This window comes from Bufo gargarizans, chromosome 6 (assembly GCF_014858855.1).
Source record: "Bufo gargarizans isolate SCDJY-AF-19 chromosome 6, ASM1485885v1, whole genome shotgun sequence".
Taxonomy (NCBI): domain Eukaryota; kingdom Metazoa; phylum Chordata; class Amphibia; order Anura; family Bufonidae; genus Bufo; species Bufo gargarizans.
Window position 1 is genome coordinate 198,430,193 of NC_058085.1, and position 25,707 is coordinate 198,455,899.

Here is a 25,707-nt window from a genome sequence, read left to right on the forward strand (position 1 = left end):
TTCTGTAGAGTGAGTTGCCATAGGAACCCAGGTGTGTGAGCAGCCCATCTACACAAATCGACTGCTAATGTTTTTTAAATGTATGTTTTTAATGTAACTGTGAAGCACTTTGGGCAACAACATTGCAATTAAATGTGCTATATAAATAAATAAAAGTTGAAATGCATTTCTCACTCTACTAAGCTTGCCATTTTTACATTTGAACAATCAATTGGTTAGTGTAATGTTTACTATCTTTACTCACTCCAAACACTCCACACAGTTACTCTGCCCACTCCATAAAGTTACTCTGCTCAGTCCAACCTTTCTACAGTTACTCCAGCCCCAGAAATTGTTGCTTTTCTAGTTCAGTTTAAAATCTTTATAATCCCATGTTCAGGGCCACTCAACATTTTTTTACTTCTTGATTTATCAAAGGAGTAAGCCTTACATACAGTAAGTACTGTAAGTAGAGTTCCAGGTCACGTGTCTTGGTGCAATATAATGGTTTGCTTGCAATGTATCTGTATATTGTCTCCTTGCATAGTTTGGTACTTCTCAGCAATAACAATATTTATCTAGGTATTTGGGCAATATACCATAACTTTAAACAACTATACATAACAATAATCTCATGCAGGATGGTATTAAAACTTTTCTAGCAAAATAAAAATTTTCTCTCATTGTAAATATACTATGTATAACTGTTATCATGTTCCTTGGTCCAATGGTAGGAGCACTGTGACACAAACTATTAAGGCTTGCAGCACACTGACATACTGTAACTGCAATTTTTATGTTTCTTGTTCATTTGTACTGTATATGCATGGCACTGTGGAAAGGGTTTAATGAAAGTTTAGAGACTTTTGGAACTTTGTAGCTAATAATAAGAAGCTAATAATTTTGCACAGTTACAATAAGGGTTAAAGAAGAGTATGTTTTAGAGGGAAAAAGCAAGACTTTTTTACCACCAAAACTAGACAGACTGACCTTTTTGATGTCTGGTTTAGCTATGTTATTATGAAAGGAAGTTTGGCCGACACACGCTGGGGTGCACGCCGCACGGGATAGGATAATTACCACGTGTAGTAGAAAGAAGATCCCAGCAGACGTGTCTTCAATGCTTGTGAAGTTTTATTGCAAGTAACAATATGTCCATAGAAAGGACGCGTTTCGGCTCAATTGCCTTTCTCAACAGATCTGTTGAGAGGCAATTGAGCCGAAACGCGTCCTTTCTATGGACATATTGTTACTTGCAATAAAACTTCACAAGCATTGAAGACACGTCTGCTGGGATCTTCTTTCTACTAGCTATGTTATTATGTCTGCAGACTTGCTTTTGTCTGGAAAAACTGCTATGATTTTCCCATTGTCTCTGTTAAGTTCTAAAGCAAGTCTATGACAGACAAGAGTTATAACATTGAATCTGTTTGGGCTACGTTTCTCCACTCCACCTCTCCCACTAGAAGGTTCTAGTTTAGCTAGACACTGTATATAAGGTGAGCAATTAGAGCCCCTAGTTGTCAGCAGTTAGGAATGAATGCTTAGAAGAAGAGACTCTGCCAGACTACTTAAGTGACCAGAAGAAGACACACTGAGCTAATGATACTCTGCCATAGACCCTGTATCCTTTGATTTGGGTACCAGTGGGGTCTCTAGCTTTCATATATTATTTTTTTGGGGGGGGGGGGCACACTGGGTGCCAGGAGAAAAGTAGGGGGGGGGGCAGCTATAACAACGATACATTTACACAAGTATGCTTAGAAATGCTGTGATACTTTACCCAATACCTAAAACCGCAACAGAGAAAAGTCCTGCTGTCTGTGTTTAAAAATAAAATAAAAAAATCACTCAGATTTCAACATGTCCTAGGTTGCCTGTGGATGACACTGTTATAGGGAGGGGGATCTGTGGATAACACTGTTGTGGGGGGGATCTGTGGATGACACTGTTATGGAGGGGGATCTGTGGATGACACATACTGTATATAGCATCTTATGCTATATATGTCATCCACAGATCCACTCCATGACAGTGTCATCCACAGATCCCCTCCATAACAGAGTCATCCATAGATCCCCCTCCCTATAACAGTGTCATCCACAGATCTCCCTCCACGCCGCTCACAGGAGTGTACATTTGACATTTCTAAACTGTAATCCATATCCTGCAGTAACTTTAACTTTAACTCAGGATTCAGCGGCCGCTCATCTCTACTAGTACCTTAACCTTACACCACTCAGCTAGCTTCGGTAACAGGGCCAGGCTACAGTCACTGCCTGCTAGTTGTCACCGAGCGAGCGCTGATTTCTGCAGGTCACAGGATACAGATTACAGTTTAGAAGAAATGTACACTCCTGTGAGCGGTCCAGACCAATGGCGGATCCTGAGCCTGGTCTCGGCAGGGGCACTTCCAGATTATTTTCTGTCCGCCGCCACAAAATGATGGTGCTTATATAACAGACAACACAATGTAGAGGAATACTGTATATTGTGTGGCACAGTCAGGTCCATAAATATTGGGACACCGACACAATTCTAAAATTTTCTGCTCTATACATCACCAAAACGGATTTGAAATTAAACGAACAAGATGTGCTTTAACTGCAGACTGTCAGCTTTAATTTGAGGGTATTTAGATCCAAATCAGGTGAACAGTGTAGGAATTACAACAGTTTGCATATGTATCTCCCACTTGTTAAGGAACCAAAAGTAATGGGGGAGTAATAAAGCCCACCATAATGCCCCCCAGTAGAAATAATTCTCCTTATAATGTGACAGTGCAAAAAATACCCCATTGTAATGCCCCCAGTTGAGCTAAAGTCCCCATAGTGCCCCCATAATGTGCCAGTATAAAATACCCCTATATAGTGCCCCCAGTAAATGCCCCCATAGTGCTCCTCTAACTCTTCAACCTAGTGCCCCCCATAATGTACCAGTATAAAATGCCCCATATATAGTGCCCAAGTAGATGCCCTCAGTGTCCCCCATAATTTGCAAGTATAAAATACCCCTTCTTTGTGCCCCTGTAGATGACCCCATAGTACTCCTCTCCTCCCTTCTCTATAGTATCCACCATAATGTGTCCCAGTATAAAATGCTACTGTACAGAGCCCCCATATAAAATACCCCTTCTTTGTGGCCTCAGTAGATGCCCCTATAGTGCCCCCAATAATGTGCCAGTATTAAGTGCCCCCAGTAATGTGCTAGTAATAAGAGCCCCCCATTCACGTGCCAGTAATAAGAGCCCCCCATTCACGTGCCAGTAATAAGAGCCCCCATCACGTGCCAGTAATAGGAGCCCCCATCACGTGCCAGTAATAAGAGCCCCCCAATGTGCCAGTAATAAGAGCCCAGCCCCCATCACTTGCCAGTAATAAGAGCCCCCCCATCGTGTGTCAGTAATAAGAGCCCCCCATCATGTGCCAGTAATAAGAGCCACCCAATGTACCAGTAACAAGAGCCCCCATCATGTGCCAGTAATAAGAGCCCAGCCCCCATCATGTGCCAGTAATAAGAGCCCCCCATCATGTGCCAGTAATAAGAGCCCCCCATCATGTGCCAGTAACAAGAGCCCTCCCCATCATGTGCCAGAAATAATCCCCCCATCATGTGCCAGCAATAAGCCCCCCATCCATCATGTGCCAGTAACAAGAGCTCCCCATCATGTGCCAGTAACAAGAGCCCCCCAATGTGCCAGTAACAAGAGCCCCCTCAATGTGCCAGTAACAAGAGCCCCCTCAATGTGTCAGTAATAAGAGCCCCCATAATGTGCCAGTAACAAGAGCCCCCCCAATGTGCCAGTAACAAGAGCCCCCCATGTGCCAGTAACAAGAGCCCCCCATGTGCCAGTAAGAGCCCCCCATCATGTGCCAGCCCAGTAACAAGAGCTTAGAGCCCTTCCCCAATGTGCCAGTAACAAGAGCCCCCTAATGTGCCTGTAAAACTATTGTCCATATAAAAAACACTTATACTTACCACCATGTCAGCGATGCGATGCAGGCCTCTTCCGGCCTGTGTCACGCGCTGTACGGCTCAAGCGGTGCGATGACATCATAGTGCCTGCAGCCTATCAGAGGAAGGGGAAGGGACACGCTATGGAGATGAGCTCAATGGAAGCGCTCATCTCACTGTGCCCTGCGGACGCCCCCCCCGAACTGCTCAGTTGGGGGGGCATTTCAGTTAGGGGGGCACAGCGTGATGTAGGGGGGGTGATCCCGAGTACCAGTCATCTGAGAGAGTGAGTGACAGCTAGCTCAGGCCTTTCCTCAGCACCAAACCTTCTTCTGACAAGGAGGAGACTGGAGAAGCCAGCTCAGTGCCTTGCCTTTATTGTTTTGCACTTGAGTTCCTCAAATAAAGAAGTAAACTGGTTTACTGCAAACCGTGACTCTCTGGACAAATTTTCAATTGGAATGCACCATGCCTTCCCATCTTCTCAGAGAGCAGCAACACATGTTGACTAGTGATGGACAAACATCTGCCAGGACTGTTCGCGAACGCAATCGTGCAAACACAATTAAATGTTCGCAAACTGCAAGTTCGTGGCGGGTCCCATTCATTTTAATGGCAGGCGAATCTGAAAAACCTTCAGCTCATATTTGTCGCCAAGAAATAATTACTAGAAGTGCACAAATAGTCCCACAACATGGACAGTGACATACCAGATTCATTATTCGAATTTGCGATCTCCAGTCATTATTTTTTTAAATGCGAAATATCGGCAATATCATTTTCACGTACACGCATGCGCAAATGCACTATACAGTACTCAAATGCACTATAAAGAAAGTATATTGGTATATAACACCCCGCTTCAATCAGATTTTTTGAGGGGCGACTGGTATATCACACCAGTAGAAATTATTTGTTCCAATAACGCTTGTCCCTCTATATACCTGCAGTATCTCAGCAGAACCACACACAACTGCCGCACAATACAAATGCATAGATAGAGTGAGGGGGCACACACAACAGGGAAACAATAGATGGATGAATAATTGATATTTAATACTCTAAAAACAAACCCCTAAAAAAACATAAAACGTACATAAAATTTCATATATACTGATAGCAGCCTATAATTCATGTACATATAAACCCACTATTGTGAATGGTAATATCCACTGTGCAGCTGCAGTGATCTGGACACTACTATGGGTACGATAAAATAAAGTTCATCCAGACAATGTCCCAATTCGTACGGTGCTGCACAGATTTGTGGCAGCACAAGGTAACCAATAGTAGTAGTGATGTAGAATATCCAGAAAATAGCACCAACGAATATATTAAGTTCGAATTAGATGAGGCAATAATAATGACTGTATGTCAATGTCCGGTGTTCAGAGATGCGTACAGATGTACATCCACTGATCTCCAGATTACTTACAGTGTCCAGCCGCTTGTAGTCTCCCGGTCTCACCCCTCCTTGCTGCCTAGCTGCAGCGCTCAGCATATCCAGATTTGAAATTACCGCCACATAGCAGTGACGTCATCCAAGCGTCCGCCCGGAACCCCAGATCACCAGGTCACGTGGGACGCCACAGACGGCCGTGTTCGGCCACCTGGGAAATCAGCGCTGCAGCTAGGCAGCAAGGAGGGGTGAGACCGGGAGACTACAAGCGGCTGGACACTGTAAGTAATCTGGAGATCAGTGGATGTACATCTGTACGCATCTCTGAACACCGGACATTGACATACAGTCATTATTATTGCCTCATCTAATTCGAACTTAATATATTCGTTGGTCACCAGGTCACGTGGGACGCCACAGACGGCCGTGTTCGGCCACCTGGGAAATCAGCGCTGCAGCTAGGCAGCAAGGAGGGGTGAGACCGGGAGACTACAAGCGGCTGGACACTGTAAGTAATCTGGAGATCAGTGGATGTACATCTGTACGCATCTCTGAACACCGGACATTGACATACAGTCATTATTATTGCCTCATCTAATTCGAACTTAATATATTCGTTGGTGCTATTTTCTGGATATTCTACATCACTACTACTATTGGTTACCTTGTGCTGCCACAAATCTGTGCAGCACCGTACGAATTGGGACATTGTCTGGATGAACTTTATTTTATCGTACCCATAGTAGTGTCCAGATCACTGCAGCTGCACAGTGGATATTACCATTCACAATAGTGGGTTTATATGTACATGAATTATAGGCTGCTATCAGTATATATGAAATTTTATGTACGTTTTATGTTTTTTTAGGGGTTTGTTTTTAGAGTATTAAATATCAATTATTCATCCATCTATTGTTTCCCTGTTGTGTGTGCCCCCTCACTCTATCTATACGTTTCTTAATTCTTTGTGGTCCTGAGGGTAGGACCAGAGGGTGAGCACCTACCCATACGTGATAGGGGTGAGCCGCTGTATCCCATTTACAATACAAACGCACTATAATATACTTTCTAACATAGAAATCATATTATAACATTGTACACGGAAGGCAATCCATTAGAATATACATAAAGATAAAACGGAACCTTTAATAATGTTACTATGAGGGTCCATTCACACGTCTGTAAGTGTTTTGCGGATCCGCAAAACACGGACACCGGCAATGTGCATTTTGCAATTTGCGGACCGCACATCGCCAGCACTATAATAGAAAATGCCTAATCTTGTCTGCAATTGCGGACAAGAATAGGACATAAAAATTACGCTGAATGCAAAAAATAGATGACTCACTGTGGATAATCACGACTGGTGCTCAGGTCAAAAAGAACCACCCCATATAACGCAAAAACACAAATGAAATCGCACTCTGCAACCAGCACTCTGCCCTGCCTCTGTGCTGTATGTTGAATGAGGCATTAGTGTACATTTTGGCCAAAGCGTAATAAGCCACTCACCATGTCAAGGTCGCCTCTATGAGTGGTCCCTAACACTAGTTCCTACCTTTTATGGGCCATGACAGCCACACAGGTACAGCATGCACACCAGGCACACTCTGCTTTTAACCCCGTCCGGTGCCATAACAGCTTCCATCAGATCCAGGGATGCAAGTACCAACATGCATGCTGAGCCCACTATATACTTCTCCTGGAGCCAAATGGCTACTGGTAGGCGCTATAAAAGCAGACTCAGTTTTATACTGACTTTAAAACCAGCCTCCAGGGCAGACTAACTGGTCAGGTGTGCATGACTGCATGGAGATCGCCACGCCTCCAATATATACTACAAAGAAAAACATGTGGGGGGTTCAGTCAGCACAACCCTGTATGCAGGTGCATATTGCTATGGCGAAATACACATACAAACGCAAAAACACAAATGCAATCGCACTCTGCAACCAGCACTCTGCCCTGCCTCTATGCTGGATGTTGAATGAGGCATTAGTGTACATTTTGGCCAAAGCGTAATAAGCCACTGACTACGTCAAGGTTGCCTCTGATAATATAGAAAATTCGACCGGTACTCAAAACATTCTGAGAGCAATGTGGAACCACACAAATTTATTAAATCACAATGTACCTAGGTATTATATATCTAAAATATAAAATACAATGTAAAATATATTGATTATATGAAATAAGTCGAATATATAAAATCAAATATATTAGGCTACTTTCACACTTGCGTCTGAGACGGATCGGCTCATATAATGCAGACGGTGGTTCCGTTCAGAACGGATCCGTCTGCATTAGATTGTTAACAAAATTTCTAAGTGTGAAAGTAGCCTGAACGGATCCGTCCAGACTTTACATTGAAAGTCAATGGGGGATGGATCCGTTTGAAGATTGAGCCATATTGTGTCATCTTCAAACGGATCTGTCCCCATTGACTCACATTGTAAGTCTGGACGGATCCGCTTGCCTCCGCACGGCCAGGCGGACACCCGAACGCTGCAAGCATTGTTCAGGTGTCCGTCTGCTGAGCGGAGCGGAGGCTGAACGCTGCCAGACTGATGCATTCTGAGCGGATCCGCGTCCACTCAGAATGCATTAGGGCTGGACGGATGCGTTCGGGGGCCGCTTGTGAGCCCCTTCAAACGGAGCTCATAAGCGGACACCCGAACGCTAGTGTGAAAGTAGCCTAACAAATCGAATATATAAGATCGAATTTATAAAATATAAAATAGAACATCAATAGAATATTCTGATTCGATTGTTGCTTGGATTTTCTATGAAGACTTGTCGTCCCAGTAGCGAATGTCTAATATCAATCTGTATGCGTAGGACCTCTAATCTTTATATATAGAGGACACTATTTCGCCTTAGTTTCAAGCTTTCATAATCAATCGGTTTTACCCGCTTTAGAGAGTGGATATACACATTTGTTAATCACGATACGTTGTGCTGATTAAGAACTTTTTCTGCGTGTAGAGATTTTTTTCAGTGGCGTCCCACAGCTCACACCACGCTCCAGCAATATTGGTTTCGTTTTGCAGCGTCTTTCAGGATCTCGTCCCTATTCTGGTGACACTTGGTCCGTCTACAGGTTTCGTAAGTGAAGCGATATTTTGCTCCTTGATAGTGGAATTTAATACATGGCCATGTATAATGTGTAGTCGATTTAACGCACAGGTTTTCCGACCAGACGCGTTTCGAGATAGCTTATCTCTTCCCCAGTGGGTCACCTGTAGTCTGAACCTCTCGACTTTTATTTTCTCTTCATCCATTCCTAATTGTTCACATCTGGTTTTAACATGTGTTGGTAGTTAAATTAAGTAGTTGAAATGTCCGATTTTTTCAAAGAGAGGGTATCAGATTTTTTAGGGGTATGCGATTTTTTATTCTTCATAGTTACAGATTGTGACAAACTCCCCTCTTTTGAGGTTTCCACGAGTGCTTGGAGAGGACTACTTGCCAGCCTCTTACCATGTGATTACGGTCCCATGTTGTGTGCACCGGTTTTATGCAATAGCGGCATAGTTATATAAGTTCATGTATTTTTCTGTCTTTGGAATTTTATTGTATGTTATGTGAGGGTACCCAGATAGCTAATTTTAGTGTATTCGTGTAGTCTGAGTGCCATTCACCTAATAATATGCACTCAGACTTGAGCTATCTGGGGATATGTTAAATGTCTGTGTTTACTGTAAGGGTTGTGACATTGTATGTTTAAATGGTGATTTCTGTCCTGTTGTCTCCACATGTGTATTGGCGATTTCCCTTTGTCCTGAGAGACAATTGAATTGCTCCTCAGGTGTCTCCAGGGCAGAGAGGAGGAACCCACAATGCATTGTGGGGATGTATTGTGTCTGTGTATCCTGAATTGCTGCATATCTGTCCTGTGTCACAGTCTTCCTTCTGGTCCCCTAGGGGCGTGTCCACCAGATGGGAAACTGCATAAATACAGGCGGGTAGCCCTCAATAAAGAGTTCCTGTTTTACCCTTTACCATGTTGAGGCTGGTGTTTGGGCTACCTGATCGACATTAGGGGATTGCTATACGCTGGAGATTTGCTATACTCCCCTGGCATAACTACTAGCTCTTGTAAGAGCTGTTCCTGCTCTCTGGATGTAGGAGAGGTTCACCCACTGGAGCCTGGAGCCTTGTCGTAGGTCCAGGGTGGGTAGGAGATGGTGAGACCTCAACCACGCTTCGGCAGGTTCGTGGGGTCTGCAGCGCTTACGGTGTCAAGTGGAGTGCTTGGAGTCCTCGAAAAGCACTAGGAGCATCTATCGACGGAGGTACCCGGTCGGGGTGCCAGGAGATCCGTTACACAGACTTTATACCAAACTTGTCTGATGCAAAAAGGAAAAAGGATATATCGCATCTACATTGCGAACAGCGGTTTTGAATGATTTCTAATGGATACAATATACAGTTCTACATTCCAGCAGTATGTTATTTTTGCGTTATTCACGCTTCTTGATTTTATCCTTAACTCATTTCTGGACCGATATTCTTGCAGTTTACCAACCACCTTCATACTTTTTGATTTTATCAATCCCTTATTTTTGGGCTCATATCTATATCGTGATGTGCAAAAATTATTACTTAGTGCTCTGCATGTGAAATTTTTCAGAAAGCATAAAGTGAGTGTACAGTCGTGGCCAAAAGTTTTGAGAAGGACACAAATATTAGTTTTCACAAAGTTTGCTGCTAGACTGCAGACCAAAGGAACCTTCAGGTTCCTTTGGTCTGAAACAGCCTTTGAAAAAGCCATTGAAAAAGCCATCGAATAAGTAACTAAAGGAACTATCGAGAGGAGAATGAATCTATTGAAAATAATCAACTAAATAAATCGAAAAGATGAATGATCAATGAGGAGGCGAATGATTAATGTATTCTTATTATTTATACAATATTTTCGCATGAGTCGTGCCGTATGTTTTAACCTGTTATTTAGATATTGTGTTATATTATAAAAAACGCAATTATGTTTTTAATTATTGAGAATTTTTTTTGAAATATTGCATGCGACATTAGTACTCAATGGTTTTATTAAATGGTTATACTAAATTTTAACATATTATACTCTAATATATAGAACATTTTATTGTTAATATTAAATATTCTTTGTTTTATATGATATATTCCTTATAATATACGTTATTAGTACCTAAGATGACTACTATTGCTGTATAGAGTATATATACATATATGAAAACAATACAGACAAGAATCTATAAAAACGCATGAAAAACGCATAAAAACCGCACCTGCATTTTTTGTAAAATCATAGTGCTGGTTAATGGACTATGCTATATACTTACATATAGCCATATAAAGCATTGTCAAACATTTCCAAAGAGAATTTTCTCTGAAAACCAACATTTTACACATATGTATAAATAACAGAGACAAGATTTCGAAAAAAAACGCATGGAAAAAACGCATAAAAGTATTTAGGAAGAAAAAAAATTTAAAAAAAAATTCAGAAAATTATGTAGATGTTCTATAAGTTGCATTATAAGTTTATTCACAATTATATGAAATATTGTCTAAGATCCTTTAAGAGAGTCACCTTTGAAAAATCGGTATTATGGATATATCTGATATAAATTTTTGTTTTCTCTTATTCCATACCGGGTTTTATATGCAATTGGCTGAAACAAGTTGTCAGATCCATTCCAGACTTTTTATTTCGCTTAATCATGGAGGATTTTGGGTATAAAAAGGGGTTTATTCCCCTCTGCGGGCTACCACTGAGGAAGGGGCTAGGAAAAGACCCCAAAACGCGTCTGGTTTCAAAAGACCCGCACATCAGCTGATGGAAGTTCCGACTTTAACATCTTAAATCAATGCTTTTACCCTGATGAATTTTCTTGGCATATAGCGAATACATCTGACCCTTACACTGAGAGAGTTACATTCAAAACGTCTACATCGAAGAAACTCTACACGGAGGGCTACATTGTTCGCACTGCTCCTGTTGAAACCGTCACTAACAGGTACAGCCGAATCTGACTCCATCAGCCACGTGGGACGCCACCGTGTGCTATAGTCAGACGGCAATTGCAAGTGTATTTTTTCGCTCTGCCATACAGGGGACATTGACCGAATATTGTTATAATCGATAGAATAATCTAAAGCAAATATCGAATTTTAGTCCGGACAATTATTTGAAGATTTATTCGATTTATTCTTATATTGCTGATTATTTTAACATCGAATTGCCATTGATTTTACATTTAATCAGGACATATTTTCCTATCCAAGTTGCAAAAAGTTTGTCGTTTTGTACGCCATTGCATATTTAAACATTTATGCTCTTAATTTGAATGATTTTAACATTGAAAATGTTATTGTCAATTTTATTGTGTATTTATGATTTTTATTGTTTGGATATATATTTTTATTGTTTGGATCTATATATTGGTGTAATAAATTCAATATATTTTTGAATAGTCCTTGTGTGGTCCATTGGGAGAATGCTCAGCCTTTCTATCTACTTTGCATTTTCCCTTTTTTGACTGGGTGAGTCAAATAGGCCTAGTAGCACCCATTCATAGTTACAAGCGGTAGAGAGCCACCATATCCTACATAATATTTATATCCTTTTCACCCTTTTTTGGTAAGCTCCATCGCTTTTAACTATGGACATTTGGAACCACATGGAGACTAAACGTCAAAAAGTAGAGATGTTTAAATTTGATCATAGAGAAGTAAATACTAATATTGATCAAACTATGACTGAAGCATTTAGAGAACTTGAAACCTTCCTACATAAACAACTCAAGCAAAGATGGGAGATCAGATCACTTTTGCAATATGTAGAGAATGGACATATTCCTAAAGGTCTGCTATTATCCAAAACCCCAGCACAGGATCTTGTTAATACCGATTTCACCAAAGAATGGGAGAAACTTCTATTTGATCAGTCAATATTACTGATTCAATTAATTATTAAAAGAAGAACCCAAATCTTGGATGAAACTACGGTTAAAATCTCTAAGATGAAAGAAATTATAGAAAAAATTCCAAAGGATGAGGAATTTAATTTGTGGCAGGAAAGACTCTGTAGGAGTATAGATAAATTGGAGAATGACATTATTGAAAGAAAATTTAAAAAATTTAATAATTACGAAAAAAGGCATCCAAATGTTCCACACATTTCAAGTGTGGACCACTTGCAATCAGAAGATACACAGAGTAAAGAACTCACAAAATTTAATGACACGAATTTTCCACAAGACACAACACTAATTAGGTCCACTATTCCAACCTCTAACAGATATGAAGCACTTGTGAGTGATCATTTTTTAGATCAGACACCACCACATCACAGAGCACGTACAAGACAACATTACAATCACATGAAACACTTGCCGAACAGACCACGTTACTCACCTTCACCCGTCCCACATCCATACAATCTGAGGAACAGACAGGAGAATTGGGATCACAGAGCCCCTCGAGAAAGATCACCTCAGAGACGTTACCAATATCAGGAACACGAATGGCCACAAGAGACGATACCGAAAAATCACAAAAAAGACATGCACCAAACAGGAAGAGAAAAACACGGAGGAGTAAATGAAAGGTATCACAATCACAACAGGAAATGAATCCATATCAAGATGCCATAATTAATTTAAGTGATGTCAATTTAACCGAACCCTAAATTAAACTCCTCAATAAAGGATTAAAATTTGCCCCGACCACTAAAGCAAATAAATTCGATATATATATATATAGGGATTGAAAAATACATTTGCAAACTCTGTCTTAAAAAATATTTTCTCAAAAATCCAGTCAATTCTTGTCATGAGAAGAATTCAAAATATATACATACTGAACTGAAACCCAAATCAGTAAAATTCCCGAGACAAGAAATTAGTCCGGAAATTAATGCATTCCGTAAAAATGTTGAACAAGATCTAAGATCCCTAAACATCAAATTTACGAAAAAATAATCTCTCTAATCTAGAAATCCAAGCCATTAAATGTTTACAATCAAAAGAAAATATTACAATACGCCCCGCCGATAAAGGCGGTGCTATTGTAATTATGAATACTCTGGATTATAATGAAGAATGCAAAAAACAATTAGGAGAAAAAAATACTTACACCAAACTTAATGCAGACCCGATAGAAAGCTTTAAAACTATTTTAAACAATTACTGTATTAAAGGCACAGAAAATAATATTCTATCAGAATCTGAAGCGAAATTTATTTTAAATACTCAATGCAGACTCCCCGCCTTTTATTGCTTGCCCAAAGTTCACAAAAATCCACTGAAACCGCCAGGTCGTCCCATTATCTCGGGGATAGGTTCCCTCACAGCAAACCTTTCCCAATACATAGATAATTTACTACAACCAGTCGTCAAAAATACTAGGTCCTATATTAAGGACACGACTCAAATAGTAGATTAAGTTATGACCCTGAATGGATTTTGGGCACTTTAGATGTTCAGACATTATACACATCTATTAACCACACACAGGGAATAACAGCAATGATTAATCAACTGAAAAACAGTAGGCGTTTTCACAATGAACAAATAACTTTTATAGCGGAGGGCGTTGAATTAATTTTAAAACATAATTATTTCTATTTTGATATGGATTATTATCTTCAAATTACTGGGACAGCAATGGGCACCAGGTTCGCCCCCAGTTATGCCAATCTCTTTATGGCTGATTGGGAAGATGCCACCATCAATCAATTACTGGGGACGAGCCTGGTGCTATGGTATCGTTATATAGATGACGTGTTTTTCATTTGGAGGGGCAATGAAACGTCTCTGGTTTCTTTTTTGGAGATGATTAATACAAATCAATAGAATCTTCGTTTCTCCTCAAAAATTAGTAAAACACATCTAGAATTCCTTGATTTAAATTCTAATGTTGAACAAGATAAATTAATATGTTCAACATATCAAAAACCAACGGCCAGAAACCGTTTTATTCTTCATTCTAGTTGTCATTTACCTAGGTGGCTACTCAACATACCGATCAGCCAATTTAGACGTTTAAAAAGGAATGGTACTATCAATGAAATTAGTTGAAGACTCTTTAAATAGGGTAAAAGATTTAGATAGGCAGACTTTTTTCAATAAACCTTTGGAGGGGATAGAGAACCCTATAGACCATGGGAAAATGGTAGAATTGGAACGGACTAACATCATTCTTCCCTTCAACTCACATTATAAAAAAAAATGAAACCATTATAAACAAACATTGGCATTTTATTCAAAAATATAAGACTATAGGAACATTACTACCTAGGAAGCCAAACATTATTTACACCAAAGCTCCTAATTTAGGTTTAAAAATTGCTCCAACTGTCAAACTTGGCAAGTCTGCCTCGGATCCAAATATCCATAAGTGGCTTAATTTGAAAGGCTTTTTTAGATGTAATACTTGTTCGAATTGTAAGAAAACACTCTTTTCTAAGAAAACAATGGAAATCTCATCCACTTCGAATGGTTTTAAACATGAAATTAAAGACTTTTTAACATGTAATAGCAAAAATGTAATATATATCCTTCAGTGCCCCTGCAATAAACAATATATAGGGCGCACGAAAAGGACCTTGAAGGAGAGAGTTTCTGAGCATTTTACGAAAATTAGAAGTGGATCAGACAAACATACTGTCTCCAGACATTTTAAATTGCACCATAATCAAAATCCAAATGTTTTATCTTTCGCAGCCATTGAAAGGGTTAAACCCCATTGGAGGGGCGGGGACTTTATTAAACAAATGTCCCGTGTCGAATCTAGATTCATCTTTAATTTCGACTCAATTATACCGATGGGCTTGAATGCTGAATCAGAAATTTACGGTTTTCTTTAAAATTCACTTTTGGTTGGGCGCCCTCCATCCGACTCAGGCCCAGAGGTGGTTTGTTCTACCCACTCTGGTCCTTCTCGGATGGAGGGCTTCCAATCTCCCATTCTCCTTCAGGTTCCTTTGGTCTGAAACAGCCTTTGAAAAAGCCATTGAAAAAGCCATTGAATAAGTAACTAAAGGAACTATCAAGAGGAGAATGAATCTATTGAAAATAATCAACTAAATAAATTGAAAAGATGAATGATCAATGAGGAGGCAAATGATTAATGTCTTCTTAACTTATTTATACAATATTTTCGCATGAGTCGTGCCGTATGTTTTAACCTGTTATTTAGATATTGTGTTATATTATAAAAAACGCAATTATGTTTTTAATTATTGAGAAATTATTGTTTGAAATATTGCATGCGACATTAGTACTCAATGGTTTTATTAAATGGTTATACTAAATTTTAACATATTATACTCTAATATATAGAACATTTTATTGTTAATATTAAATATTCTTTATTTTATATGATATATTCCTTATAATATACGTTATTAGTACCTAAGATGACTACTATTGCTGTATAGAGTATATATACATATGTGGAAACTATACAGACAAGAATCTATAAAAACGCATGAAAAACGCATGAAAACCACACCTGCGTTTTTTGTAAAATCATAGTGCTGGTTAATGGACTATGCTATATACTTACATATAGCCATATGAAGCATTGTCAAACATTTCCAAAGAGAATTTTCTTTGAAAACCAACATTTTACACATATGTATAAATAACAGAGACAAGATTTCGAAAAAACGCATGGAAAAAATGCATAAAAGTATTTAGGAAGAAAATAAAAATATAAATCACACCTGCGTTTTTTCAGAAAATTATGTAGATGTTCTATAAGTTGCACTATAAGTTTATTCACAATTATATGAAATATTGTCTAAGATCCTTTAAGAGAGTCACCTTAGAAAAATCGGTATTTATGGATATATCTGATATAAAAAATTTTTTCTCTTATTCCATACCGGGTTTTATATGCAATTGGCTGAAACAAGTTGTCAGATCCATTCCAGACTTTTTATTTCGCTTAATCATGGAGGATTTGGGGTATAAAAAGGGGTTTATTGAAGATTTATTCGATTTATTCTTATACTGCCGATTATTTTAACATCGAATTGCCATCGATTTTACATTTAATCAGGACATATTTTCCTATCCAAGTTGCACAAAGTTTGTCGTTTTGTACGCCATTGCATATTTAAACATTTATGCTCTTAATTTGAATGATTTTAACATTTAACATTGAAAATTTTATTGTCAATTTTATTGTGTATTTCTGATTTCTGATTTGGCTATATATTTTTATTGTTTGGATCTATATATTGGTGTAATAAATTTAATATATTTTTGAATAGTCCTTGTGTGGTCCATTGGGAGAGTGCTCAGCCTTTCTATCTACTTTGCATTTTCATACTATGGTTGCCTCCTCTCCAGTGTATGTCCACCTTCTCCAGGGCCATATAAGAGATACCCTTGAAGTCACTATTGTGCGCAATCTTAAAGTGCTTCGATAAAGAGTGGTTTTCGAAGCCCTTCTTTATATTGTTCAGATGTTCTGAGATCCTTACTTTCAGGGGTCTCTTAGTTCTGCCAATGTACTGTTTCTGGCAGGGGCACTGGATAAGGTAGACGACACTGGAGGAATCACATGTAAGACAACCCTTGATGTCTAAAGCAAAGTCATTCTGAGTGGATTGGACCCTAGTGTTTTTTTTCAGGAATGTTGTATTCCTACATCCCAAACATTTCCCACACCTATAAAAATCATTCATATTTAACCAGTTTTTAAGTGTGGTACCATCTTTCTTTGTGTGATTTCTAATAGAGGGTGCAATCCTTAACCCTAGATTGGGTACTTTGGTGAATGTAATAAGGGGTGAGGTATGAAGCATAGGGCCGATAATCTTATCCCTTAATAAGAAGTGCCAGTCTTGATTGATAATGTGGTGTACTTGTTTGGCTTGTACACTATATGGTAGGATCATTCTGAGTTCTCCTTCTTTTGTCTCTCCCTTCTGTATCCGTGGTTGAAAATATGCCTTCCTATCAGTCTTCCTTGTTTTTTCTAAGGCCCCCTCCACAACTTTTTCAGGGTAGTTTTTACATTTGAATTGTTCCTTCATTTTGGAAGCCTCAAAAATGAAGGAACAATTCAAATGTAAAAACTACCCTGAAAAAGTTATGGAGGGGGCCTTAGAAAAAACAAGGAAGACTGATAGAAAGGCATATTCACTACTGGGATGACAAGTCTTCATAGGAAATCAAAGCAACAATCGATTCAGAATATTCTATTGATGTTCTATTTTATATATTTGATTTTATATATTCGATTTATTATATATTCGATTTTATATATTCAACTTATTTCATATAATAGATATATTTTACATTGTATTTTATATATTAGATCTATAGTACCATAGATGTGATAGGCAATAACAAGTGCTCGGCGGCACTAAATCAGGTGATCGGCGGCACCAAATCAGAAACCATATGTCCTACCACAATCCGGGCGGTTCCAGTGCACATCCATGAATCCCAGGAGGGAAAGCAAAAAAATCTATCCCTGGGCTAGATGATGATGTGGTATTGAAGGACAGGGTGGGCAATGAACTGTCCCTGATATTGCCCTACAGGGGGGTGCTATTCTGGCCCTGATAGCCTAACCACAGACAACCCGCCCTGATAAGAGCAACCCCGCCCTGAACCTTACCCTATATAAAAATGGCCCTAGTAAGCCCCTAGCCCCTGACTTATAGGTGATCACTATATAGATCTATGTGTTTTTGACTCATTTTAAAAGTATATTATAAGTATATTGCACCCCTCTGTGTATCACACCTATTGATAGCACACTTATACTAGTCCTTAAAATTACTTTTGTGGCCCTATTAGCTAGAGTTTGCTGTCCCTAACAGCCTGTCCCTGCTCCACACAGAAACCTCTCCCTACACTGACAAAAGACTTAATGTAAAATGGCAGCCAGATCAGGTTTATTTATAAGGTAGGGGGTATGTCCATGTGCGAAAACGTCTCAATTGGCTGTCCTGTACTACCTGATGGATGTGCCATGGGATCAAAGCTCTTCACAATGTAAAAGAATATGGCGGGCGCGAATATCTCCATATGTTCGCATGTTCAGCGAACACGCAAAGTTCGCCGCGAATCGACCGTCGAGCGAACCGCAGGGCCATCTCTAATGGTGTCACCTCAACTCTTCCTGGGGACCAGCGTAGCATTGAGGCTACCCCAAACCTGGCCACTGCATTTGTGATAACCACAAATGTTATTATTAAGCTTTACATTTTATAGCATTGTTACTTACTATGTAGTGCTGGTATTTGGTCAATGTATGAATTACTTGAGCACTGTATAATGGACGCGGATGACAATCTTGTGTGCATCCGTGTTTTTTCACGGACCCATTGACTTGAATGGGTCCGCTAACCTGTTGTCCGTGAAAAAAATAGGACAGGTCATATTTTTTTGACGGACTGAAAACACAGATCACGGACGCGGATGACAAACGGTGCATTATCCGAGTTTTCAACTGACCCATTGAAAGTCAATGGGTCTGCAAAAAATCACGGAAAACGGAACAACGGACACGGAACAACGGTCATGTGCATGAGGCCTAAACCAAACGTATATCATTACCTACCAGTGGAAGTAAAAGTTTTGTCTTGAAATGCTAACACATCTGTATTCACAACTGTAACATAACATTAAATATAAACATTCAATATAAACATCTGGAACAAAAAAACAATTGGAAGAAAGGCAAAGGCCTAGATTTACTCATGTGTCTGAGCCAAAACTCTAAAAAGTGCTGCAAATTCAGGCATATCTAAAGTTTTTACACTTTCTTCCAACATGTTTGACAAGGTGATGGAGCTTAGTGGGAAGGGTGAGCTTTGTGGGCAAGGAGGACCTTACATGTGCCATTTTGTGCCACAATTCTGGTGTAAAAATCTGTTTCATAGTAAGTCAACCAAGAGTTGGTATAGTCAGTAAAAAAGTGTCTATCCCTGCGCCAGATTTATCATCCAGCCTAAGCACTGTGATAAATCTGGTGCAGGTGTAGACAGTGTGTCTAAGTTTACGCCATCCATAGGATTATTAAATCTGGGCCAAAATGTCCTCCATTTTTGGCACCTTCCTCTTTTGAGCAATAACTCCATATGACACTGATGACAGACCTAAGAGTAGAATTCTAAATAATTTCTCAGTACATAAAGCCTTTTTGAGGAACAGCAATTGCTTTTCATGCTATATATGGATTATCTTTTCTATAATAGTACCACTGAACTGCATACAGTACTTTACATCCTCATCTGTTCTGCATATGTTTTGAATGATTCTTCATGTCACTAAGCTTAAATTAGAAAAAAGTATGTAAAAATATTTTACTTTTCTAAAATATTTGTTAATCTATGTAATTTATAGTATCTAAAGAACCAAAATGCCTCAGTTCAGCAAGAGTGAAAGAATAATCAATCTTATCTTTTGAGTATTTGTGGAATATTCTGTTGCGTTGCTATGACTATTGAGCTTCTTATTGATCCATACTTGGAGCATTTCCAATAGTCGGGAAAAAATATGGACAAAAGTATCATTGAAGGTTATTACAATGGAAACTGTAAATTGTATCCAATCAGATAAAAGATAACTGCATGCTACAAGTGACGTACATGAACAAGATATGCTTTATTTGACATTAGCAAATGGAAGGATTGGACCAAAGGTCACTTGTGCCTTGTTTGCTGTCACTTTACAGTGCATGTAATAGGAAATAACCTGTACAAATGTTTTCTGATCACACAATTGCTTATAACAAGCTATCACAAATGCAGGTTGCCGAAGCTTACAATTGGCATCTGATTCATTTCAATGTTTCACAAGTATGAATTTTAAAGGGGCTGAGCACCTGGGGTGGGGTGGGGCAAACCCCTCTCTTGTGCAGAAGTGTAAAGGGAAGCATACTTACCTGCTTCCTATTGCTGGCTGCTGATTTATTTGCTCCCCAGCCTTAGCTGGGCTTTTTGAATGTAAACTTACCTTTTGACGTAGCTGCAGCCAATTGTTGGCCACAGTGGTGATCTGCTCCCCTTGCGTTTTGGCAAATGGTCATGTGATGCAAGGGGAGCAGGTCACTGCTGCAGCCAGCGATTGGCTGCAGCAGCGTCAAATAGAAAGTTTATGTATAGGAAGCACGGTGGAGCAGCAGAGGAGAGAAGGAACCAGGATACAGCACCAGGAGGCAAGTAAGAATGATTCCTTTCACAGAGCTGCCCAAGAAGGGGGTTTAACACCCCCCAAAGGCGCATAACCATAAACCCTTTGAGAAATCATGAGACTATTTCTTAGGCCCCTTTCACACGGGCGAGTATTCCGCGCGGGTGCAATGCGTGAGTTGAACGCATTGCACCTGCACTGAATCCGGACCCATTCATTTCTATTGGGCTGTGCACATGAGCTGTGATTTTCACGCATCACTTGTGTGTTTCGTGAAAATCGCAGCAAGCTCTATATTCTGCGTTTTTCACGCAACGCAGGCCCCATAGAAGTGAATGGGGCCATGTTAAAATCGCAAGCATCCGCAAGCATCCGCAAGCAAGTGCGGATGCGGTGCGATTTTCATGCATGGTTGCTAGGTGACGATCGGGCTGGGGGCCCGATCTGTATTATTTTCCCTTATAACATGGTTATAAGGGAAAATAATAGTATTCTGAATACAGAATGCAAAGTAAAATAGTGATGGAGGGGTTAAAAATAAAAAAAAATTAACTCACTGAGTCCACTTGATCACGTAATTGCGGATCTCTGTCTTCTTCTGCAATGTTGAGCTGCCGGCTAAGGACCTGTGGTGACGTCACATCACATGATCCAATCACATGGTCCCTCACCATGGTGATGAACCATGTGATTAGACCATGTGATGAGCACAGTGACGTCATCAAAGGTCCTATTCCTGTGCACAGCAAAGAAGAAGACAGGAGAGATGCCGGCTGCACGATCAAGTGGATTAAGGTGAGTTAAATTTTTTATTTTATTTTTTTAACCCCTCCAGCCCTATTTTACTAAGCATTCTGTATTAAGAATGCTATTATTTTCCCTTATAACCATGTTATAAGGGAAAATAATACAAACTACAGAACACCGATCCCAAGCCCAAACTTCTGTGAAGAAGTTCGGGTTTGGGTACCAAACATGCCGATTTTTCTCACGCGCGTGCAAAACGCATTACAATGTTTTGCACTCGCGCGGAAAAATTGTGCATTTTCCTGCAACGCACCCGCATCTTATCCGGGCAAAAAACATGACGCCCGTGTGAAAGAGGCCTTAGTGTTACAAAACTCTTTGACAGGAATAGGACCTTTGAACTTCACAGAAGTTCGGGCTTGATGTTCTGAAGATTGTATTATTTTCCCTTATAACATGGTTATAAGGGAAAATAATAGCATTCTGAATACAGAATGCATAGTAAAACAGCGCTAGAGGGGTTAAAAAAAATAAAAAAAAATTTAACTCACCTTAGTCCACTTGATCCTGAAGCCGGCATCTCCTTGTGTCTCCTCTGCGCTGAACAGGACCTGGGGTGAGCTGCTGCATTAAATACCGGTTAAGGACCTTTGATGACGTCACTCCGGTCATCACATGGTCTTTTACCATGGTGAATCACCATGGTAAAAGATCATGTGACGTACCATGTGATGACCGGAGTGACGTCATCAAAGGTCCTTAACCGGTATTTAATGCAGCAGCTCACCCCAGGTCCTGTTCAGCGCAGAGGAGACACAAGGAGATGCCGGCTTTGCGATCAAGTGGACTAAGGTGAGTTAAATTTTTTATTTTTATTTTTAACCCCTCTAGCGCTGTTTTACTATGCATTCTGTATTCAGAATGCTATTATTTTCCCTTATAACCATGTTATAAGGGAAAATAATAATGATCGGGTCTCCATCCCGATCGTCCCCTAGCAACCGTGCGTGAAAATTGCACCGCATCCGTACTTGCTTGCGGATGCTATGCGATTTTCACGCTTCCCATTCACTTCTATGGGGCGTGAAAATCGGACAATATAGAGCATGCTGCGATTTTCACTCAACGCACAAGTGATGCGTGAAAATCACCGCTCATGTGCACAGCCCCATAGAAATTAATGGGTCAGGATTCAGTGCGGGTGCAATACGTTCACCGCACGCATCGCACCCGCACGGAAAACTCACCCGTGTGAAAGGGGCCTAAGGCCTCTTTCACACAAGCGTGACAGATTAGGTCTGGAGAATTCAGGGTGCGTTTAGGGAAACTTGCATCATTTTGCAAGCAAGCTCAGTCAGTTTTGTCTGTGATTGCATTCAGTTCAGTTTTTTCTGCGCTCATGTACACAGACCCATTGAAATGAATGGGTCAGGATTCAGTGTTGGTGCTATGCGTTCACATCATGCATTGCACCCATGCGGAAAACTCGCTCGTGTGAAAGGGGCCTAAGTCAAATTGCTGGTGAATTCACAGGTAATGTTACATTAAGTCATGCAATAGAAAAGAGAGGTGAAAGCACCAATACATTATAATGGCATGAACACTTATTTAAAAAACATGCTAAAATAATGACATATTAATAATGCAAAACTGCCCTTTTAATTACAGATGAGCAAACCAGTTTGTAACAAACTTTGCAAAATTTCCCGGGGTGGTGCTGCCCTTTTAATTACGGATGAACCTGAACCTTTCCAGGTTTGTTTTGGATGAATCCATTAAAACAACGTGCAGCGCCATTTTACTGCACATGACAGTGGGAAAATGTAGTAGGGAGGAAGAAGAAGGATGCACTCATGACCCGGAGGGGAAAGCAGGGGGGGTTGCAATGATTGGCTCATCCAGGTTATTGGCAGCAGGGAAGGAGGTGCCTTTGCAGAACAAGTGGAATGTCATTCTGTGTTGGGCTGTGACTGTGGGTCGATGGGTCTGGCAGTGTCAGCCAGAAAATAGTCTTAGGGAGTCAAGGACAGTCAAAAGTCACAATGAAGCTTCAATTCTACTGCCAGGGACATTGAAGGGAAACTCTATCATTACAAGGAAGAGAAATTGTATGTGTACAGTAGAATATTGATAGGCAGGGAAAGCTGTCAGCCATGCAGTGAAAAGTGAGGCTCTGAGGCTGGGTGTGCCTCTTAGCACAACTGCAGCTGCTACAAACCTCAAAAGCAGCTACCTGCAAGGACATTTAATTACAGATGAGCAAACCAGGGACATTGAAGGGAAAGTCTATTATTACAAGGAAGAGGAATTGTGTGTGTACAGTAGAATATTGATAGGCAGGGAAAGCTGTCAGCCATGGAGTGAAAAGTGAGGCTCTGAGGCTGGGTGTGCCTCTTAGCACAACTGCAGCTGCTACAAACCTCAAAAGCAGCTACCTGTAAGGACATTACTTTCATTTGTTTGGGGTGGGGTGGAGTGGTGGTGGAATAAGCTCAAAACTGTACAACACGTGATTTACCATCCAGACGATAGAAGTAGCATTTGAAATCTTAGTGAAAACACCTGAAGTACTTGTCCAAGCTCCATGTGAGGGCATCTCCACACAGTTCCATTTAAAAAAAAATTTAATTTATTTTTGGCAGAAGTCATTAAAACCAGCATATACATCTCTTACAATACACAGGGTAGCGGACAAAATTATCTGTGGGGTACCCAGGGTGGTACTTTTCCTGGCACACACCCCTTCCCCCGCCAGAACCATTAGAAACGTTATTTTAACATTTAAATAATACCGAAATATTGATTTTGTTTGAAATAACATTTAAATGAAAATGTAAAGGGAATATGTCACCATGAAAATACAATGTAAGCTTGGTATTACACATTTTGTGAGGGAAGGTGAAGAAAAAAATGCTGTTCATTTGATGGGGCGGATCATGTTATATTTTTATAGAGCGGGCTGCAGTTTTCACTGATGCCGATGCACCCCGCCCTGATAGTAGAGGCTCAGCTGTCAGTGACAGCCAGACCCGTGCAGCTGATCGGAAGGGCACAGCTCCTGCACCTGCCCGATCATCCCGCCATACCTGTACAGCGCTGGGACTCAAGTCACATCCTACAGGTAAGGCACTAGTATCCTACAGGTTAATAAGCCTGGTGCTTTCCCATCCATATTTGGGCCCCTTGTAAATTTCTGCCCTGGCACTGGCTGGCAGCAGCCTTGTGACTCCTCAACACCTCTCCCCCCATTGAAAATTCAAGGCATCAAGGCCCTTAAATGAAAAAAAATACCTCTCTAGTCTGTCTAGTCTGCTGCTTCTGTGCCAAACCTAACTGCCACACACCACAGTGCTTTTTGCAGGCTCAGCTCGGCGGCAGTGTATCTGCAGACACACACTGTGACACACACAACACTGGTGAGGTGGTCACTTAAATAGAAAGCACAAGCCACACAGCACAGCCATTTTCTTGCTCAGGAGCACTGGAGCAAGTGGCTGCAGGGATGATGGAAGGTTTTCCCGCCTGGAAGGAGAGCGGCTGCTAGCAGCAAGCATACAAGTGAGATAGGCGTGAGGGCGCTCCCTGGCTTATCAGAGCGCACACACAGGGGTGGATTAAGTATATCAAAGGCCGGGGATTGTTTACCCATCTTGGGCCTCCTCTGTCCATTTGCCCCGACCATCCCCTCTTTCGCGTTGTGCCCCTTGTTTTTTTCTGGCAAATATTAACCCCTTGAGGACCCTGCCATTTTTCACCTTAAGGACCAATCCATTTTTTGCAAATCTGACATGTGTTACTTTATGTGGTGATAACTTTAAAATGCTTTTACTAATCCAGACCATTCTGAGATTGTTTTCTTGTCACATATTGTACTTCATGACAGTGGTAAAATTGAGTAAAAAAAAAATTTTTTTAGTATTCACTTCGCTGGGCGGCGCTTACTGTCCCCGACTTCACAAGATCCGGCGCATGTGCAGGGCACTGTTCCGTGCAGCGCTTCAGAACGGGGACCGCAGAAGCCGCCCAGCAAACTGAATATTCATGAGCTGGGCGGCGCTTCAAAGCGGCAGTTGGGGGAGGCTGGCTGGGCGCAAGAGAGGTGAAACGCCGCCCCTTGGGCAGATTGAGGACCATTGGAGCAGGTTATAAAACTTAACGTTTACTGTATGTATAATGTGGACAGGGGGGATACTTATATGATTGTAATACCCATTATAAGACCTGTAGTGCCATATATATACCTCAATATGCTTATTGGCCCTGTCAGTGTCCCTTTAACCACCTCCGGACCGCCTAACGCACATGTGCGTTCCGGAGGTGGCAGCGCTGCGCACAGTCACGCATATACGCGTCATCTCGCGAGACGCGAGATGACGCGACTATGCGCGCGCGCATGCGCAGTTCGCGCCGGCATTTCGCACAGAAGTATTTCGTCAGCAACCTGCCAGCCAATGATCGTGGCTGGCAGGTTGCTGATTTTTA